The sequence below is a fragment of the Equus quagga genome, chromosome 7 (assembly GCF_021613505.1).
Source record: "Equus quagga isolate Etosha38 chromosome 7, UCLA_HA_Equagga_1.0, whole genome shotgun sequence".
Taxonomy (NCBI): Eukaryota; Metazoa; Chordata; class Mammalia; order Perissodactyla; family Equidae; genus Equus; species Equus quagga.
Window position 1 is genome coordinate 112,082,088 of NC_060273.1, and position 10,299 is coordinate 112,092,386.

Below are 10,299 nucleotides of genomic sequence, written 5' to 3' on the forward strand. Positions count from 1 at the left end.
GCAGTGGTAGTTCTGTGCCTGCGATCCGAACCTGCAAACCCTGGGCTGCCAAAGTGGAGTGCGCAAACTTAACCACTATGCCACCAGGCCGGCCCCAATTTTGTCAGTTTTATGCATTGACATTTTGTTTGAATAAACAGTTATATTGTTTTTAAAACTTTGAAAACCACTGCGTCAATTCATATTATAAGTTCTCTCTTGGCATATAGATGCTGGGTAAATCTTACATCACTAGGACAAGTAGAAGGAATCACAGGACAAGGCCACTGAAAAATAGCAAACCCAGGGAAAACGTGAAATTCATGAATTCTGTCAATAGAGGGAGTGCTAGACAAGTACAGAACTCAGAAAAAAAATTAAAAATGAGGAGACAATTCCAATGAGATGAGCTGGTGAAACGGTTTCCTCTCCCATCTGCAAGACTCAGTGTTTGTTATATGCTGGAGCTGTCCCTGCAAAACCAGTGTGCAGCCCTCCCAAAAGAAGGTATGTTCAGTGTAAATCTTGGAGATGATCAACAACATCTTTGGCAGAGATCTTATGAAGCTAGGAAGGATACAAGTGGGCCAGCAAGTTGTATATAAAATGTGTGAACCTGAGCACAGAGGATTTTTAGGGTAGTGAAACTACTCAGTATGCTACTACAATGGTGAATACATGCCATTATACATTTGTCAAAACCCATAGAATGTATGACACCAAGAGTGAACCCTAATGTAAACTTTGGACTTAGGGGGATAATGACATGTTCATATAGGATCATCAGTTATAACAAATGCCCCACTCTGGGGGGGGGGGGGGGGGATGTTGATCATGGAAGAGGCTGTGCATAGATGAGGGTAAGGAATATATGGCAAATCTCTGTACCTTCTTATCACTTTTACTATGAACCTAAAATTGCTCCAAAACATAAAGTCTATTTAAAACATTTTTAAACTTGTCTTTTCCTACTACCAGATGGTTATTAGTGAGAAAAGTGGATATATAAAGACCAATTTTTCCCAACTTCTCAGTACCATACCCAGATTACAAACTTGCTGTTTTTTTCTAGAGACCTATTAATTATTACCTCAACTACATTTCTCCCATTAGGAATGAAGAAAGACTTTCATCAAGAGAGCTGGCAAGGGACTGACCCCATTGGTGAGTGATTAAGTTCATGCACCCCACTTTGGCGGCCCAGGGTTTTGCTGGTTCGGATCCTGGGCGCGGACCTAGCACCACTCATCAGGCCATGCTGAGGCGGCCTCCCACATAGCACAACTAGAAGGACCTGCAACTAGAATATACAACTAGGTACTGGGGGGGGCTTTGGGGAGAAGAAGAAGAAAAAAAGATTTTTTTTTCTGGCAGCAGATGTTAGCTCAGGTGCCAATCTTTAAAAAAAAAGAGAGAGAGAGAGCTGGCAAAGGTAACACAATGTAATCAATTTGTGGGAAATGCAAATTTGAGTTTTCCCCCATCTGAAGTGACAATGGCCATAATATTGCCTTTTATTTATGTAGCTCTTGAAAGCGTTGTTGTCTGAAAAGACTTTGGCATAAGTAATCTCACATAGTCATCAAAATTAGAGTAATGAGAAATGAGAAACTCACGCCTCAGAGTGTTAAACGATTTTCCCAAAGTCATGCCAATTGTATGTTGACCCAAACCTTCTGCTCTTAGACAGATGCTAGGATTCCTTCTCAGAGGGAGAAAAGTGAAAAGACACGAAAAAAATCCAAGTCTGGGCTGATTCTTTGCAAACTTGGTAGCAGAAAGGGTGGGTGCCTTTCTCCCAAGGCAAATCCTTCATCTTTTAGATCCTATCCCATCTTTCTTCCCAGGAATTATACTTAACCAATGATACCCTACTCTTATTTGTCTTCATATCTCCATTTTTAGTGAATTTTTTTCTCTGATATATTTATATGTGACTATCCCAAGGCTCTCAGATACCAAACAAATAAATCAAACTGCTCTTGACCCTACGACCTAGACACTATTCCATCTCTTCTCAGTTAAACTTCTCAAAGACAGTCTAAAATAATTGTCTCCTCTTTCTGACCTCTTATTTATCCTTCAACCCACTCCACTGTGCCTTCTACTTTTTCCATGCCATTGAAATAATTATCACCAATTTAACCAGTGACATTTTTATCAAAAATCCTAAGGGGAATTTCTCAGTTTTGAACTACTGGATTTCTGAGCTGCTCTTGACAAAACTGATTGCTCTCATCTTCTTGACATTCTTTCCACATGCCACAACTAGAAGGACCCACAACTAAAAATACACAACTGTGTACTGGGGGGATTTGGGGAGAAAACGCAAAAAAAATAGACTTTAGATTTTATCCTAAGAAGAAAGGGTGAAAACTGAGGAAGAATATAATCTAAATAGTTTTTTAAAGACCACCCTGGCTATAGTCAGGAGAAAATATTGGTGGGTTAGATTGTGTGGACAGGCCACGTAGGAGGCTACTGTAAAAGTTCAAGTAAAAGATATTGATGGCAGGGGCCAGCTCTGTGGCCGAGTGGTTAAGTTCGCGTGCTCTGCTGCAGCAGCCCAGGGTTCAGATCCTGGGCACGGACATGGCACCACTCGTCAGGCCACGTTGAGGCAGCGTCCCACATCCCACAACTAGAAGGACCTGCAACTAAGATATACAACTCTGTACGGGGGGGATTGGGGAGATAAAGCAGAAAAAAAAGATATTGATAGCTGAGAATGGGCTGGTGCTGATGGAAATGAAGAGAAACAACTGGATGCCACTTTATTCTTGTTTTGATATGACTTTTCTGGCCACTTCTTATTTTCCATGTGGCTCCTAATTTACCATACCTAAAATACTGATGTCACCCAAGATTAATTTTTTTTACACTTGAACCTTTTACATTTCATTATTCACTATTGTTTCTAAATTAGACATATGCCTTAGTATCACTTGTGTAGCTTGAAAAATAAAAATATATCCAGAACTCATTTCTTCCAGCATTTGGCATATGTGATGGCCATGAGAACGGGCCTCTCAGATCTCTGATCACAGAGAATGTAACTTCCTCAGTTCCCTGAACAACACTCCGAAACCATCACATTTTTATTGAGGCCACGCTGGAGGCCAGGCATGTTCCTAATTAATTAATTTCTTCTCCATTTAACCCTATCTTGCTGTCTGTTTCATGGATGATTCAAACTAACCTTAGCTGAACCAAGACTAAACCAAGATAAAGGTAGTAAGACCAAAATCTGAGTTGGTTACCTACTACCCAGCAGTTGAACAGGATGTCATCTGGTGAGTGGCAGGGCACAGATTGTCCTTGACACAAGGTGGCAGCAGAAGTGTTAAAATTCCAACTGTAGTAAGCCAGGAAAATGTCCCAGTGGAGGAGCTATGCCATGTGCAATGATGGGCATTTGAAAACCAATCCTAGTCATTGCTAAGTTGTTTTGACACACTGCAGAAGGATAATGAGAGACTGAGGGATGTTAACAAGCTGTTAATGGTTAAATGTGAAAACACTATGTCCTCTTTAATAACCCACAGGATGTCCTTGTCTCAAAAGCAGAAAGGCAGACACAGCTGAGCAGTAAGCTAAAGACCTAATTATTAGTCTTAGAGTCCCAGAGATATCTGAATGCTCAGCCAAGGCAAGTATGTTATGTAAAAGTCAGGTTCCTGGTAGGAAAAGGCAGGACCCTTAAACATCCCGAATGGATGTCCACGAGGATGTTGACTCTGCAACCCCTGAAACCAATGGGTTTACACAAATGGTCCACACTTCCCTAATAAGCGCTATCACTTCTGCCTTGCTAGAAGTTGCTGCAGAGCCCTCTCCCTCACAAAGCATTATGTGCTCCTCTCAGGAACTTCCTATTTGATCTGCTAGGCTGATAACCACCAGGAGTAAAGCCCCAGCAGAACCTGACTGGGTACATAATGGATCCAATATGAGAGGAAAGAGATGATATACCTAAAGAGATGCAAGGATTAGTCAGCATTTACCAGCAGGAGCTAGGGAGAACTCCTAGACAGTGTGCTTGATCAAGCAGAGGAAGAATGGAAGGCTGGAAAAGCAAGAACTCATTGATTTGGGGACATTTTCTTGGGACACACGATTTAGCACCTTAGCAATAGTTCCAGGGAATGGCCAGTTCACTGCTGGGATGGCTCTTAGAGGGCTGGAAAAAATGATGGCTACTGTCAAAGCAGAAATGCCTGATCTGTCCTAGCAGAAAAGAGAGAAAGGAATAGAGAAACTGAAAGAATTGGAATAATATACGAGGCCAGAAAAATTACCACAGAATTATGTTCCATGGGAGGGCCCAGAGTGCACACCACTCACTAAGGTTATTAGGAATGTGCTGGTGACAGGGGTTCCAGCATCACTAAGAAGTTCAGTGGCAGCTCTCCTCAGCAGACCAGGTTTGGTGGTAGAAAGGTATTTACACAGCTGAGCTAGTTAGTATCTCAGGAGATGATGATGAGATCTTGAAGTAGTTGAGGTTAGGTGGTAGGATGCTCCACTGCCAGACCCAGCAGACTACAATTACTATGAAGACCAGCATGGTCAGAGGGGCAGCCAAGGCCACCGGACCTGTAAGAAGTTGAGATGGTTAATAGAGAATGGTGTCCCAGCAAGCAAAACTGACAGCCAGCCAACCAAGGTGCTGTTAACATCTCTAATTTGAGGGGAAGAAGGGAGCAAGATTGGAGGAACAGGACATTACACTGAAGTGGATTTCTCCAGTAAAAATGTACAATCCTTTGCTCAGTTTCCAGACCTGAGCTGATTTTCAGGTCAAGAATTGGAACCCATTGACTGAAAAGATGGCCAGGCACATGGGAAAAAGGTCATGCATTATAGACTGTGATGATTTTCCCAGTCCTTTCCCCAAAGGGACACATAGCCATTTACTTCGGTGAAGGTACGCTGGGAAAAGAATAAAGATTTGCTGATGATTTAAGAGAAGAAAGCAGGCTAGCAAGAAGGGCAGAAAAGTTAGGAAAGGTTTTAAGAAGAAAACAGGCTGAATCAATAGGATCAATGCCATCTACTACTTATCCTTTTAAAAAGCTATGAATCAAGTTATAGAAAGTATATTCTATGACCACAGTGGAATTCAATTTGAATTCAATAACAGAAATATATCTGGAAATCTTCAAATATTTGGAAACTAAATAGCACAGTTCTAAATATCCCACAGTTCTAAATACATCAAAGGGAAATAATAAAACATTTTGAAATAATGAAAATACAACATATAAAAATTTATGAGATACAGCTATTGCCTATATAAAATACTCTCTGGGGGCCAGCCCCATGGCCGAGTGGTTAAGTTCATGCACTCTGCTTCAGCAGCCCGGGGTTTCATGGGTTCAGATCCTAGGCACAGACATGGCACCGTTCATCAGGCCATGCTGAGGCGGCATCCCACATAGCACAACCACAAGCACCTACAACTAGAATATACAACTACGTACTGGGGGACTTTGGGGAGAAGAAGAAAATAAAAAAAGAAGTTTGGCAACAGATGTTAGCTCAGGTGCCAATCTTTAAAGAAAAGAAAAACTCTCTGTCTCAGTCTATAATAATTTTATTTAGTTCATGTTTATTCATTTAACATAGAGAATATAAGCTCTATGTGGGCAACAATTTCTCTTTTTTCTACATCATATCCCCAGTTCCTAGCCTAATGCACAGTCCCAATTAAAGAAATATATATGTAGATGAACTCCACCACTCAGAAGCAACCACTACAAAAATTTAAGTGTATATGCTTCCAGAATTTTCTAGGCATATATAAAAATATTCATATTCTTTTTTACAATAATGGAATAATACTATCCACATCAGTTGTAGACATTTCCCCAATTAATAATATATTGGGAAGTTCTTTATATGTGAATAAATAAAAATATACATCGACTGTTAGTGGCTGTATAATATTGTATTATATAGATTTATCCTATTTTAAAAACCTAATTATTATTTAATCTCTAGTAATGGACATTTAGGTACTTCTGGTTTTTTACACTGAAAAAATAATGTAATAATTCACATACACACACATCACACTTATCTGATTTTTTTTTAAGGATAAATTTCTACAGGTAGAATGGCTGGCTTAAAAGCCATGCGCATGTAAATGTTTGCTACAAAATGACAAATTCTAGAAGTAATGTACAAATCTCACAGCATACTAACCTAGGTATTATTTTTTTAAAGCAATTATCGCGATCTTGGAGTCAAGTGTACATTAACACTTCAATGCCTACAACATTTATAATTTGCCCCTTTTACTTAAGTAATTGTTAAAATGACAATTTTTCTTGGCAGCTCCTTAGTAGTCCATTAATAAAATATTGCTAACAATTGTGCATTTTAAGATTTGCAAAATATTTTTAAACCAGCTGTTGTTCTTATTTACAAACTGTAAATGAACGAAACTACAGTACCAATAAAGGCTAATAGTTAAGTAGAACGAAGCTGATCGAGCCTGATTATTTTGCAAGTGCCTTGAAACTTGAGAAGATTACTTGATATAAAAAATATTAGATCAAGGAGGATGAAGCTATTCTTCCTCTTCTCCTACAGATCTTTTGTAGCTACTGTGGAAGGTAAGTTTATCCACAGGGCAAGAGGAGAATTGGCCCTGTAGAAAAGGTTTTAAAGAATAATGGGGATGAAAATTATGTTGCTTCATGATTGCACTCTCTCTGGTTCCACTATTTCAATATATTGATTCTACACTAAACCAAAAGAAAGTATTATTTTTAATATGCAAAATATAATACCATCTATAGACTACAATGCATCAAGTATTTGATAGTCATAGTCTGTCAAATAGCAATTGGATATCCGCAACAGGAAAAAGGTAAGTTCTTATTATGGTTCTTCAATTAAAGCAGCATTGTTAAGTAAAAGACTTGAGCTTTATAATGTGAATATCAACCAGTCTAAAGGTATCGATTAAGCTCCATCTGTGTGTCCATTTCTCTTTCTCTTCCCCTTAAAGGAGTATAAATTCTGATTAAAGAGGCATTAAAATACTTATAAGGTCTGGTTCCAACTAGAAGTTCAATACGACTTCTGAAATTTAAAAAAAAAAGAATATTAGGGGGCTAGCCCAGTGGTGTAATAGTTAAGTTCACATGTTCATGTCAGCAGCTGGGGGTTTGCAGGTTCAGATCCTGGGCATGGACCTATACAGCACTTAACAAGCCATGCTGTGGCAGCATCCCACATACAAAATAGAGGAAGACTGGCAACAGATGTTAGCTCAAGGCCAACTTTCATCACAAAAAAAGATCAAAGATAAAAAGAAAAAAAGAATATTAGAAGAGGTTAAGAAAACTTGCTTTATAAAAAGTTGAATACAAGTGGCATCTAGAAAATAGAAACCGATTCTCCCCTCACAGCTTCCAGAAGAAATCAGCCCTGCTGACATCTTGAGTAAGCCCAGTGAAACTGATTCAGACTTCTGGCCTCCATAACTGTAAGAGGACACATTTGTGTTATTTAAACCACCAAGTTACTGGGAATTTACTATAGCAGCCATTAGAAAATAGTAGTTGGAGATTTCATGGAAGCATTTTGTGTGTTATCCCAAGATCCTCTACATGATTAAGAGAATTATCCCTCTGACAAAGCTAAAATTAGATTTTGGGTATGCTGAATTGAGAAACAGAATATTGAAGTGTTTGTACTCAAATATTTTTTGTATCTCTGACTACTGAAAGATCCTGAGAACAGTGACACCCCAATAACATTGAGCACATCTAGCAACCAAATCTTGGTTTCTAAAACCATTCTCCATTAAAAGAAGCAGCACCCATTAGAGAAATGTCTGATTCTTGGGCTGGAGTTGGGAGAGTACAACATGAGTCTGGAACATCTTTTTGAGCCACAAAGTAATAAAGTACTCAATGAATGAAAGGGACACTTCAAACTGACACAGAGGTCAGTATAAAGAACTTCCACTGACCAAATCAAGAACAATGTCAGCATCAAAATAAATAATAACAAATTACAACCCTTTTTACAAAATAGGAATTTGTGAGTCCATATAAAAATAAATAAATAAATAGGGAGAAGAGCACCTTATACTCGAATGGGAACTAGTAACTATAGAAGGAATGCTTAAATCAGAGAAATCAAACATTTGGAAACCACTACCAAAATAACACCACTAATTCAGCCAAAATATATCAATGGATATTAAAATTAATAGGTGAAAGTTTGACAAACAATGAGATATTTACCTATTAAAAGAACCAAAAAAAAATTGCAAAAAGTAAAAGATAAGATTTGCATTAAACTAGCCCTGAAGTTTAATCTACCTCTGCACAGAAACTCTCCCCAAATACTTATTAATTATAAAGAGAATCAAGTAACTTTAGAGTGGACAAACCTGACAGACACCACTTCAATCAAGCATTCAAAACGAATATCACCAATAATGGAACAAATTAAAATCACAGACCACCAGATAGGATGCAATAAAAGGAACACACCATCACTTCTGTGTTTCCATGATATTCCTGCCACATACACATAATCTGAATCTAATCATGAGGAAACATCAGACATACCCAAATTGAGGGGTATTATACCAAACAGTTGGCCTGTAAAAGTCATGAAAGTCAAGGATGACTAAGATTCAAGATTAAAGAGAAATGACAATTAAATGCTACTGTGATCCTTGACTGAATCTTTTTGCTATAAAGCGTATTATTGGGACAATTGCCAAAACATGAGGGGGTAGGCAACTATCAAGAAGTAATGCAGCAATGTTAATTTCCTGATTTTGATGGTTGTATGGTGTTTAGGTTGGCGCATGTTCTTGCTTTTGCAATTACACATTAAGTATTGGAGTGTAATGGGCATTATGTCACTAACTTGCTTTCAAACGGTTCAGAGGAAAAAAGTTCATTGTACTATTTTTGCAGATTTTCTACAAGTTTAAAATTATTTTAAAATAAAAACAGTTAAAACTGTGATTTAACTTTTTGAAACAATAAGCCCAGAAACTAGTTAGATTAGTTTGTGTAGCCGTGGTGCCAAAGTCAGCACCATGGACAGGCAAGGTTAATTACGTTGTCTTGATTGTGGCTAGTCTTAACCAAATCCTAAAAATGATGTGTATAATTTAAAAAACCACCTGACAGAATTTGAAGGTGCACTAGCCACAACTGTTTCCCCATTCCAACATCTGTTACTGACACTGGTGCATTCCTAATCTCCTCCTCTGGGGAACGTAACCTATGTAGTAGATATCAATGGTTGTCTACACAGTCTTTGTCCTTCCTCTTTTCTAACACAATCTCACTCTTGTTCAGGCATCTACTCCTAGCACTAACACCAATGTTTTTAAAAGGAACATGATGGATCCTGGCCCTAGAGCTGGGCCTTATTTATCTAAAAGTAATCCCATCCCCTATACTAGAGATGGGTTCATCTAATCCAATTAGTTCATGGTAGTCCCCTAGCCTCAAAAACTGGTTCAGGAACTAGCTTTTAACCTAATAAGGACTAGTGAGTCACGAAGGAGGGTTTTCTGGTAAGAAACTTCTTAGCTTTTAAAAGCAAAATAGACTTCTTCTCATCTTCTATATGCTCCATTATATGGAGCACAGAACCTCTAAAAGGCATTTTGTCACCATGAGGCAAGCCAGCCTGAGGAAAGGTGCATCATGCTAAAAGAATCAAAGCCAAGGAAACTGCAAAGAAAAGGAGCCGTATCAACTGTGTTAAACCAGACCTGAAACCCATCTGGCCTTTGTACATTATTTTATGAGCCAATTTAAACTAGTGAGAGTGAACTGACTTTTCTGTTACATGTTTTCAAAGCATGCAAATACAATCTATAATTTCAGGTCTGAAAAGATGGCCCACACTCGCCAGTCTTTCCAGGTAATTTCTTATTTTGTTCTCCTTCTGAAGACTAATATGAAAATAGGGAGGAGAAGAAGAGAAATGAAGAGAACAAAAAGAAGGTAAATTAGTTTATTAGTTGAAAAGAAGTTTGGAGTTAGGTATTTGCACATACATGTAGAATAGGGAAAAGTATTTTATTTATTTAACAAATATGCATATGGCACATTGCGTGTTTGGCACTGTTTAGATGTTTTATAATGTTAACTCAGTTAATTCTTATAAAAATTTATGAGAAGGTGTTATTAGTATCATCCCGATTTTTAATTGGAGAAACTGAGGCATGTGGAGGTTAAGTAACCATCCTAAGGTCACAGCTAGCAAGAGACAGAGAAAGGATTCAAATCGCTATGTTATATTAATCCCAGACAGAGAAAAGATCAT